Genomic DNA, 12174 nt, shown 5'->3' on the forward strand with positions numbered 1-12174 from the left:
GATCCCAGGATTGGGAAGGTCCCCTGGAGAAGGAAATGGCTACCTATTTCAGTATTCTTGCCTGGAAAATCCCATGGACAGAGAGGCCTGGCAGGCTATGGCCTATGGGGTCACAAAGAGTTGGACATGACTGAACAACTGAACTGAACTGAACGAGAATAAAGAGCAGTATGTCTAGAAATGCTACTGAAATTTGAATGATCCTGAGTGAATGAAATCTGTTAAGCTAAGTATAAGTTAAGCAGCGTTGAGACAGGACATTGTAGACAGAGAAGGAAGCATAGAAGCACAAGGTTATCAATCTAATTATGTCATGCCTCTGCTTAACTTTTCAATGTACGTGCGTGTGTTCATGCATGCTCAGTCACTCAGTATGGCTCCCTATCAATTATAGGGTAGAGGACACACTCCTTATTCAAACCTTGGACTTTATGGTTCAGTCAAGACCTGTCAGTTCAGCAGCATCTACCACTCTTCCACCTCTCCGCATGTGTGAAACATAGCTTCTTGAATAACTCAGCTATCTCCATGACCTTGCACATGTTGCTTTCCACCTGGAGCACCCTTTCTCCTGAGCTGGTTAATTTTTACTAAACCTGCAAGACTCAGCTGAAGGATTCCTCTCCTTGGAAACCCACCTCCCAGCCACCACAACTCGCCCCTCCTGTGTGTTCAGGAACCTCTTTGTGCTCAACTCTATTGAAGCAGTTATCACACTACATTGTAACCATTGCTTTTCTGCAATCTTCCCCACAAGATATAAAATCCATTAGGAAAGAGACCCTTTCTTGTTCAGCTCTATACTCCCAGTATAGTGTCTGGCATGTGCTGGGTGTTCAGCTAATGCTTGTTAAGTGAAGATGTGTGTGTGTGTGTGTATATATATATAGCTTCCCAGGTGGCACAGTGGTAAAGAATCTGCCTACAATGTAGGAGACTCGAGTTTGATCTTTGAGTCTGGAAGATCCCTTGGAGAAGGAAATGGCAACCCAGTCCAGTATCCTTGCCTGGAAAATTCCATGGACAGAGGAACCTGGCAGGCTACAAGTCCAAGAGGTTACAGAGTTGGACACAACTGACTGCGCATGCACACCTGTGTGTGTGTGCGCGCGCATCAGAGGCCATGGAGATGTAAAGGCTTACAATAATAACAGCTTAAATTTTCTTAATACCTAACCATGTGCCAGGAACTAGTACTTTATAGTACATGCATTTTCTGATTTAATCCTCACATTATGAAATACTACTTTATCCTGTTTTACAGATGAGAAAATAGAGGCATTGAGATATAAAATAAAATCCCCCAAACCTAAAGAAGAGAACTGGAATGTGAACCTATGTAGTTTGGTCCCAGACTGTACCTTCTGAATCTCTATACTCTGTTGCCTGTTGTAACTATGTATTGTGTCAACGAGGCTGCATATTTTTATGACTTTCTATGTATATTTCTCTATATGAAAGTATGTAGGTCTATATATCCAGAAAGTACTTAGATGAATACATGGATAGATAGATAGTTAGGTAGATGGGTAGCATTATAGATCTAGGATATGAATCTGATTATTTCACTCCTCTGTTTAATTATTTCAGTGACTCCCTATCAATTATATGAGTCCTTACTTGTGCATCTATCATTCTATCTTTCTACCTATCTCCTGAAACTCAGTGTGGGGCTCCAAGTGTTGCATTTACCAATAAAAATTATTAAGTGCCTATTATGTGTCTAGTAATATTAAATGCGACAGGTTAGAGACATTCAAAAGCAGTCGTGTGTCATCCCAAAAAGGGTTGTAACTCACTTCAGAAGATAAGACATACTGCAATTAGAGAATATGGCATTAGTAGCATACTATACTGTGATGCACCAGCCACATTTGTGATCAGAAATACAGAGCTAATCCTTTGTCTCACAAAATTCATAGGTGAAGAACACAACCCACCGTGGAAGATTTGGGGGAAGGAGACAGGGAGCAGGGCATCTCTCAGCCAGAGCACTCCTTACATTCTGTTCAAAGCCACACAACTGACAATTCCCTCATCACCGACCCAGGACTGATGAGGCAGACACTAGGGGCACCTGTGCCCAAGTCAGTCGCCGGGACATCAAAGCATCGTATCAGATTTAATGTCAGGCTCTCAGTCTGAGGGCTACAATCTGAGGCCCAGATTCAGTCTTCTCCCCTTGGTGGGCCTGAGGTTCTTTACAAAACCTTTCATCCCTCAAGAGATAGAAGGAGAATGACAGGCTGAAGTAACCTGTTAACTGAAATCCTTTACAATTTGTGTATATATAAGTCAGTCAATATTTGCCTGGGATGTTGTTCCATGTTGAGAGAGAGCAGCAGGCGCCAGGGAAGGATCTAGGCTTATCTTGAGGGAAGGCTGGGTGGGCGCAGAGGTGAAAGGCAGAGATGAAGATTTAACAGCAAGCTCTCCTCCGGCGTCTGCCCAGCTGGGACTCCACCACTGCATGGGCAGCAGGAACTGTAGTACCACAGTGCAGAGGAACATTACCGCGCAGCTGTGTGAGGCCACCCAGCCCAGCTTCTCCTGATTTACAGACTGTTTTTTTCTCTCTGAATATGCCCAGCTTTCTTATAAAGATTGTTCATACCTGTAGAGTCAGGGGGTTTGAGACGGAATGAACATTTAGCAGCACCAAGTTCTCTGTGCACTTCCTCACTGGATGATCACTAATGAAAACTGAAATGTACACATCATCTCTGTACTGTTTCCCTAAGACAGCCTCCCAGAATGTTTTCATGCAGGCATGAGATCATCTATAATAGCCTCCTAATAGATCACTCTTCTTCCTCTCTCTATATATCTCCATTGGAGAAAGTCCGATAGGCAAGAGTTTTCAATCCTGTTCTTTTTTCTGCTTTGATAGAAATTAATTTGATTTTTTAATGCATATCAGCCCATGAGTTAATAACCAATGTTTTTCAAAAACTTCAAATAAAACTCAAGAATGTTACCAAGTGTGTAAATGACACAAATCTAGGACCAACTGCAAGTATTTTGGAAAATGGGCAATAATTCAGTAAGTATTTTTGTGTGCCTAACCATGTATGAGTGGCTTCCCAGGTGGCTCAGTGGTAAAGAATCCTCCTTCAAAACAGGAGACACAGGTTCAATCCCTGGGTTGGGAAGATCCCATGGAGAATGAAATGACAACCCACTCCAGTATTCTTGCCTGGGGAATCCCATGGACAGAGGAGCCTGGTGGGCTACAGCCCATAGGATCGCAAGAGTTGGACACAACTTAGTGAAAGTCCCTCAGTCATGTCTGACTCTTTGTGACCACTTGGACTATACAGCCCATGGAATTCTCCAGGCCAGAATACTGGAGTGGGTAGCCTTTCCCTTCTCCATGGGATCTTCCCAACCCAGGGATCAAACTGAGGTCTCCACACTGAAGGCAGATTCTTTACCAGCTGAGCCACAAGGGAAATGGAAGAATACTGGAATGGGTAGCCTATCCCTTCTCCAGTGGATCTTCCCAACCCAGGAATCGAACTAGGGTCTCCTGCATTGCAGATGGATTCTTTACGAATTGACTTAGTGACTAAGCAACAAATGTACGAGGCATTTTTCTAAGTAACACAGGGATGAAAACAATGGATTAGAAACAGGGATTTAAAATCTGTGGGTGACTTAAGGCAGAAAAAGTAAATACACATAAAAATAAAACATAAGGAAAAGCTGAAGTTCTTTAAGAGAGACAGCACTTGTTTGAAGATTAAAGTAACAACAGTTACAAGGTTGTAACTGAGGCAGTACCCCTTCCTGGGTAACCCTGGTTAAGATTGCTGTCACTATAAACAATTTTCAGACTCTGAAGAGTGAGTCAAAGGCTTTGCACATGGGGCAGAGAGAGGGAAGTCCAAGTCCTTAAGTACCAACCAAGGAGGAGCCTAAAACATCAAGGGGACCCTGTGATGGAATTTTGCAGTGAGGAAGAGAGATTGGTGTCAACCCTGAATACATGGGCAAGTGAGAATTTATAACCAAGGAGTAGGGTCTGGGTCCATGAGAACAAAATTACTAAAAGGAAACTTTGGGAATAAGGGACTGCTGCTGCTGCTGCTAAGTTGCTTCAGTCATGTCCGACTCTTTATGAGCCCATAGACGGCAGCCCACCAGGCTCCCTGGGATTCTCCAGGCAAGAACACTGGAGTGGGTTGCCATTTCCTTCTCCAATGCAGGAAAGTGAAAAGTGAAAGTGAAGTCACTCAGTCGTGTCTGACTCTTTGTGACCCCATGGACTGCAGCCTACCAGGCTCCTCCATCCATGGGATTTTCCAGGCAAGAGTACTGGAGAGGGTTGCCATTGCCTTCTCTGGGGAATAAGGGACAATTCTTGCTAAACCAACCTAACAGGATTCTTGCTGAAAAGAGGGAGTGACTAGACATCTCCTGGGACACAGTTCAGTTCAGTTCAGTCACTCAGTTGTATCCGACTCTTTGCAACCCCATGAACCGTAGCAAACCAGGCCTCCCTGCCCATCACCAACTCCCGGAGTCCACCCAAACCCATGTCCATTGAGTTGGTGATGCCATCCAACCATTTCATCCTCTGTCGTCCCCTTCTCCTCCTGCTGTCAATCTTTCGCAGCATCAGGGTCTTTTCAAATGAGTCAGCTCTTCCCATCAGGTGGCCAAAGTATTGGAGCTTCAGCTTCAACATCAGTCCTACCAATGAACACCCAGGACTGATCTCATTTAGGATGGACTGGTTGGATCTCCTTGCCGTTCAAGGGACTCTCAAGAGTCTTCTCCAACACCACAGTTCAAAAGCATCAATTCTTTGGTGCTCAGCTTTCTTTATAGTCCAAATCTCACATCCATATATGACCACTGGAAAAACCATAGCTTTGACTAGATGGACCTATGTTGACAAAGTAATGTCTCTGCTTTTTAATATGCTGACTAGGTTGATCAAAGCTTTCCTTCCAAGGAGTAAGCGTCTTTTAATTTCATGGCTGCAATCACCATCTGCAGTGATTTTGGAGCCCAGAAAAATAAAGTCAGCCACTGTTTCCACTGTTTCCCCATATATTTGCCATGAAGTGATGGGACCGGATGCCATGATCTTAGTTTTCTGAATGTTGTTCTTTAAACCAACCTTTTCTCTCTCCTCTATCACTTTCATCAACAGGCCCTTTAGTTCTTCACTTTCTGCCGTAAGGATGGTGTCATCTGCATATCTGAGGTTATTGATATTTCTCCCGGCAATCTTGATTCCTAGCTTGTGCTTCCTCCAGCCCAGCGTTTCTCATAATGTACTCTGCATATAAGTTAAGTAAGCGGGGTGACAATATACAGCCTTGACGGACTCCTTTTCCTATTTGGAACCAGTCTGTTGTTCCATGTCCAGTTCTAACTATTGCTTCCTGACCTGCATACAGGCTTCTCAAGAGGCAGGTCAGGTGGTCTGCTATTCCCATTTCCTTCAGAATTTTTCACAGTTTATTGTGATCCACACAGTCAAAGGCTTTGACATAGTCAATAAAGCAGAAATAGATGTTTTTCTGGAACTCTTGCTTTTTTGATGATCCAGCAGATGTTGGCAATTTGATCTCTGGTTCCTCTGCCTTTTCTAAAACCAGCTTGAACGTCTGAAAGTTCACAGTTCATGTATTGCTGAAGCCTAGTTTGGAGAATTTTAAACATTACTAGTGTGTAGGATGAGTGCAATTGTGCGGTAGTTTGAGCATTCTTTGGCATTGCCTGTCTTAGGGATTGGAATGAAAACTGACCTTTTCCAGTCCTGTGGCCACTGCTGAGTTTTCCAATTTTGCTGGCATATTGAGTGCAGCACTTTCGCAGCATCATCTTTCAGGGTTTGAAATAGCTCAACTGGAATTCCATCACCTCCACTAGCTTTGTTCGTAGTGATGCTTCCTAAGGCCCACTTGGCTTCACATTCCAGGATGTCTGGCTCTAGCTGAGTGATCACACCATCATGATTATCTGAGTCATAAAGATATTTTTTGTACAGTTCTTCTGTGTATTCTTACCACCTCTTCTTAATATCTTCTGCTTCTGTTAGGTCCTACCATTTCTGTCCTTTATTGAGCCCATCTTTGCATGAAATTTTTCCTTGGTATCTCTAATTTTCTTGAAGAGATCTCTAGTCTTTCCCACTCTATTGTTTTCCTCTATTTCTTTGCAGTGATTGCTGAGGAAGGCTTTCTTATCTCTCCTTGCTATTCTTTGGAACTCTGCATTCAAATGCGTATATCTTTCCTTTTCTCCTCTGCTTTTCACTTCTCTCCTTTTCACAGCTATTTGTAAGGCCTCCTCAGACAGCCATTTTGCTTTTTAGCATTTCTTTTTCTTGGGGATGGTCTTGATTCCTGTCTCCTGTACAATGTCATGAACCTCCATCCATAGTTCATCAGGCACTCTGTCTATCAGATCTAGTCCCTTAAATCTATTTCTCACTCTGCTGTATAGTCATAAAAGATTTGATTTGGGTCATACCTGAATGATCTAGTGGTTTTCTGCACTTTCTTCAATTTAAGTCTGAATTTGGCAATAAGGAGTTCATGATCTGAGCCACAGTCAGCTCCCAGTCTTGTTTTTGCTGACTGTATAGAGCTTCTCCATCTTTGGCTGCAAACAATATAATCAATCTGATTTTGGTGTTGACCATCTGGTTATGTCCATGTGTAGAGTCTTCTCTTGTGTTGTTGGAAGAGGGTGTTTGCTATGACCAGTGCGTTCTCTTGGCAGAACTCTATTAGCCTTTGCCCTGCTTCATTCTGTACTCCAAGGCCAAATTTGCCTGTTACTCCAGGTGTTTCTTGGGGCACAGTGGAGTATGAGAAACATGATTTCCTATCAAGAGTGAACAGATATGGAGGATGAGAGGTTGTGGTTAAACTGACATAGCAGAATTCTTGCTATACTTGGGCAGAGCAGAAATAAGTATGAAAGTCCATGTTGGAGAAGAGTTCAAAGGAGCCTGATTAGAGGTTGTTCCATGAAAGAATCCTTGTCAGGGTTGAGGCTGTTTTCACAATCTCTGCCTAAAGGGACCAGAGACGAGGCAGGAACCGTAATAAATGGTCCTGGAGAGCTAAGTCTGTTTCTCAGCTTTGTTCTGCTTTCCCATTTTGATAATAGATATGAGTGCAAGCAGTGGTAAAGAATCTGTTTGCCAAAGCAGGAGATGCAGGAGGCTCGAGTTCAATCTTGGGGTCAGGAAGCTCCCCTGGAGAAGGGCATGGCAACCCACTTCCATATTCTTGCCTGGAGAATCCCATAGACAGAGGAGCCCGGTGGGCTACAGTCCAGGGGGTTGCAAAGATTCGGACACGATTGCGCATGCACACGTGTATGTATGAGTGCAAGAAATGCTTTCTTCTTCGCTACAAAACAAAACCAAAACACACAAAAAAACAAACAAAAACACATGCACGTAACACTCAGGAGATGACGGCTGGAACAAGACACAATAAAGTACCAGGGATTTCATGCACTGTTCTAAGTGAACATGGCAATTTCTCCACCACAGCCAGTTGTCATTCACAAACAAAAGTTCAGTGTGGCCTGATCGTCTCACATTTTTCAGAGAATTTTGTAAAGTAATTAACATTTTCTAAGTAATGGCAACTCATTTATATTATTGTAAAACACTATGCGGGCTAGTATTTTAAGGGTCAAAGAAAGTAATTCAGCTGGGATTTGTTTTTACTTTTAGTAGAATGTATGCCCTGAGTTCCATGCAGCACTTGTGACCCCTTCACACTCACTCCTGCCACAGAAGCCCTGGCTCTTAGAAATCAAATACCAAGAACCGACTTCTGCATTTTACATCATTGCTCTCCAGAGGCAAGGAATACTGTGCATCAAACTGCAAAAAAATAAAAAAATATAAAAAAAGGGCTTGGTGGTTGAGGTAGATGGTAATAAAAAAATACCAGGGAGAAAAATGTAGATTCATATTTCAAAGCCATTAACCTGCCAAAGTTAAAATGGATTAAAATGAGCAGAGATGAAATATACAGAGATCAAGTGAGATGGCTTCCATAATAAATCAGGCAAAAAGTAATAAGGACTTGAACTTGGTTGGTGGCTGTGAGGAAAATAATTTGGCTGGAGCCTAGAAAAGAAATAACCTGGCTGAAGGATACAAATCATGGAGTAGATTCTACAAAGCTCCCGCTACCAATTGGGTCCAAATAAAGCAGAATGAATAGTAGATCCAAGGACAGAAATGGATGTTCCATGCCCAGGTTACTACATTCTTTGGATCTAAGGTTTTGAGTTTATCTGAGTGACTTACCTTTTATTTTTGACTTACTTTGTTATTTTTTTTAACATTTAAAAATATGAAATATACAGAGGGGTGAATACTTCTTCATTCTCATTTATTTTTATTGAAGTATAGTTGTTTTACAATGTTGTCAATTTCTGTTGTACAGCAAAGTGCTTTGGTTATACATGTATATATATATACATTCTCTTAAATGTTTTTTCCCCGTCATGGTTTATCATAGGATATTTTTAAAATAGGGGAGTACTTTTAAAGCCAACATCTGAGTAACCACCACACAGATCCAAAATTAGATATACCCACCCACAGAAACCCTCTGTCGGCTCTTTCCAGTTCAGAGCTCTCCCTTCCTCAAGTGGTAATTGGTCTTCTAACTCTACTGGCAACTATTTGCTTGCTTTTCTCTAAAGGCCATTCAACTTTTTTCAGGTAGATTGCCTGGTTCCTCTTCATTTAGTTGTTCTTGTGGGCTGTCATCTTGTTCCTTCACTTGCAACATACTTGTCATCTTGTTTTGTCTAACTTCCTGCGTTTCTGGTCTCCTTTCCATAGGCTGCAGGATCTTAGTTCCCCTTGCTTCTGTCCCACTGCCCACTGGTGCAGCCGGGTGGTTCAGGGGCTTGTGCAGGCTTCCTGGTAGAAGGGCTGGGTGCCTGCCTTCTGGTGGTGAAGCTGGGTCTTGTCCTTCTGATGGGCAGGGCCATGTCAATGGGTGTGTTTTGAGGTGGCTCTGAGCTCAGTACTCAAAAGACAGTACAGCCTGTCTCCTCATGGGTGGAGCTGTGTTCCTACCCTGTTGGTTGTTTCGCTTGAGGCTTTCCAGCACTGGAGCATGCAGGTTGTTGGATGGGGCTGTGTCTTGGTGCTGAAATGCAGACATTTCAGGAGAGCTCGCTCCAATCAGTATTCCGTGGGGCTTCTGTTACCAGTGTCCTTGCCCCAACAGTGAGTTATAGTCTACCTTCATCTCCCCAAAGAGACCCTCCAAGACCCCTGTGTAGGTCTAGCCCAGGTTCTCATGGGAGTGCTCCTTTGTACTGGGTCCCAGTGCACATGAGACCTTGTGTGTGCCCTGGAAGAGTTGTTGTTGTTCAGTTATCAACTCTTTGTGACCCCATGGACTGCAGCATGCCAGGCTTCCCTGTCCTTCACCACACCCTAGAGCTTGCTCAAACTCATGTCCATCAGTCAGTGATGCCATCCAATCATCTTATCCTCTGCTGTCCTCTTCTCCTCCCACCTTCAATCTTTCCCAGCATCAGGGTCTTTCCAAATGAGTCAAATCTTCACATCAGGTGGCCAAAGTATTGGAGTTTCAGCCACAGCATCAAACCTTCCAATGAATATTCAGGACTGATTTCCTTGAGGATGGACTAGTTTGATCTCCTTGCTGTCCAAGGGACTCTCAAGAGTCTTCTCCAACACCACAGCTCAAAAGCATCAATTCTTTGGCGCTCAGCCTTCCTTATGGGCCAACTTTCACATCCAGACATGACTACTGGAAAAACCATAGCTTTTACTATTTGGACTTTAGTCAACAAAGTAATATCTCTGCTTTTTGATATACTGTCTAGGTTGGTCATAACTTTTCTTCCAAGGAGCAAGCGTCTTTTAATTTCATGGCTGCAGTCACCATCTGCAGTGATTTTGGAGCCCAAGAAGATAAAGTCTGTCACTGTTTCTTGCCCTCCAAGAGTAGAGTTTCTGTTTCCCTAGCCCTGTGGAGCTCTTTTACTCAAGTCTCACTGGCCTTCACAGCTAAATGTTCTTGGGGTTCTTCCTCCTAATACTAAACTCTGACTGTCATGGAGGGCTATTTTTATGTGGCAGCATCCCTGCGCAGCCTGCATGGGTTTACTATTTTTTGTGTGTGAGGGTTGTTTTTAGTATAGATATCTGCGTGTGGCTGAGGTTGTGGTGACCAGAGCTGTCCTGGATATTGATCAGGGCCTCCCCTTTGCTCTGTGGTTGTCCCTGCTCTGTCATGGTGGGGTCCGCTCCCTAGTTGTTATAGTAGCAGTCCCCCAGATCTGTTTCTTGGTTGTATTTCTGGTCTGCGGTGCGAGGGAGGCAGAAGTGGAGCACCCCCACTGGGAGAGCAGTCACTGAGTATTCCTCCTCTGGAGCTGGCCATCTGTGGGTGTGCTCTGTTGTGTCACCTTTCACCTGTTGTGCAAGCTCTCAGATTACACACTTGGTGCTGCTTTCTGCCCTGCCTTAACCACGGGTATGCCAGCAGTTGGCCTTGTGTCTCTCAGATGTTGTTTTCACCAGGCCACCAGCACAGATCCACTGAAGTCAGCTGCCAGGTTGCAGTAATCATGGATTTGGCCTTCTGTGGGCACAATGGAGGCAGCTCAGACTCTGGCCTGGCCTAAGCCCCTTGTGTAAGTGCCCACAAACTCTACAGCTGCTAAAGCTAGGCCCTTCTTGGACATAGGCGCCCTCATTGTCTGTTTAGAAGTTCTGCAGGCACTGAACTCACAAAGCTGGTCTCACGGGTGTCAATTTTCAGTTTTTGCAGTTGTGAGAAGAGATTTCAGCTTTTCTTCCTTAGTTGCATGGCCCTTGGGGCTCAGCTATAGTTTGAGCACCATCCCCACTTGTGGACCACCCAAGGGGTCCACTCCCAATGCTGTCCTGGTGCACCTAAGTCAGCCTTAGTGAGGAGAGGAGTGCGGACGCAGTGGTGGCCAGGGTCACAAGAAGGAAGCCCTTCCTAGTGCCCAGGGAGGCAAGGTCCACGTGTGAGGAGAGAGGCTGCAGTGGTGGTCCCACCTCTTGCGTGTCACTTAACAATGGTGCTTCACTTCCACAGTGGTCTGCATTTCCTCCACAAGCATTCTCAGCTGCATTTTTCCTCACTCCCATCCCCTTAGGCTGTCTCCTCATAGCCAAGAGCAGTGCTCTCCCCAGGTCTGCTCACCAAACCCCCTGTTTAGCACCCAGCCCTCACGTGCACTAGCAACACACCTCTCAGGCTGGGGCACGCAGGGCTGTGGCACAGACCATCTGCAGGTCTCAGCCTGTCCTGCCTCAGTCAGTTCGGTTGCTCAGTCATATCTGACTCTTTGAGACCCCATGGACTGCAGCATTCCAGGCTTCTCTGTCCATCACTAACTCCCGGAGTTTACTCAAACTCGTGTCCATCTCATTGGTGATGCCATCCAACCATATCATCCTCTGTCGGCCCCTTCTCTTTCCGCCTTCAATCTTTCCCAGCATCAGGGTCTTTTCCAATGAGTCAGTTCTTTGCATCAGGTGGCCAGAGTTTTGGAGTTTCAGCTTTAGCATCAGTCCTTCCAATGAATATTCAGGATTGATTTCCTTTAGGATGGACTGGTTGGATCTCCTTGCTGTCCAAGGAACTCCCAAGAGTCTTCTCCAACATCACAGTTCAAAAGCATCAATTCTTCAGTGCTCAGCTTTCTTTATAGTCCAACTGTCACATCCATACATGACTACTGGAAAAACCATAGCCTTGACTAGATGGACCTTTGTTGGTAAAGTAATGTCTGCCACAGATCATTTGCTGTGCTCTCCTCTGATAGCCCCCAAACCTCCCCTTCCATCCCAACTGATGTCCCCACCAGTGAGGGGGCTTCTCTAGGTGTGGGAACATCTCCTCTCCTTCAGCTCCCCCCTGGGGTGCAGCTATCCCGTCTCCTCTCCTTTTCCTTTTCCCTTCTTTCTTCCATCCTACCTGGTTATGCAAGAATCTTTCTTGTCCCTTTAGGTGTCTGAGGTCCTCTGCTAGTGTTCAGCAGATGCTCTGTGAGGACTGTTCAATTTGTAGATGTGTTCTTCATGCACTTGTAGGGAGAGATGAACTCTACGTCCTCCTACTCCTCTGCCATCTTGACTCTCTCTAAAGATCATATAACTGA

General features: G+C 44.6%; 1 protein-coding gene across 1 annotated transcript in view; it reads left to right on the top strand.

Annotated features, from left to right (window-relative positions):
- AKR1D1 (aldo-keto reductase family 1 member D1) overlaps positions 1-12174 on the top strand; it is a 60010-nt gene that overhangs the window by 826 nt on the left and 47010 nt on the right. The window lies entirely within an intron of this gene.

The sequence above is a fragment of the Cervus canadensis genome, chromosome 3, assembly GCF_019320065.1.
Source record: "Cervus canadensis isolate Bull #8, Minnesota chromosome 3, ASM1932006v1, whole genome shotgun sequence".
In the NCBI taxonomy this organism is placed as follows: Eukaryota; Metazoa; Chordata; class Mammalia; order Artiodactyla; family Cervidae; genus Cervus; species Cervus canadensis.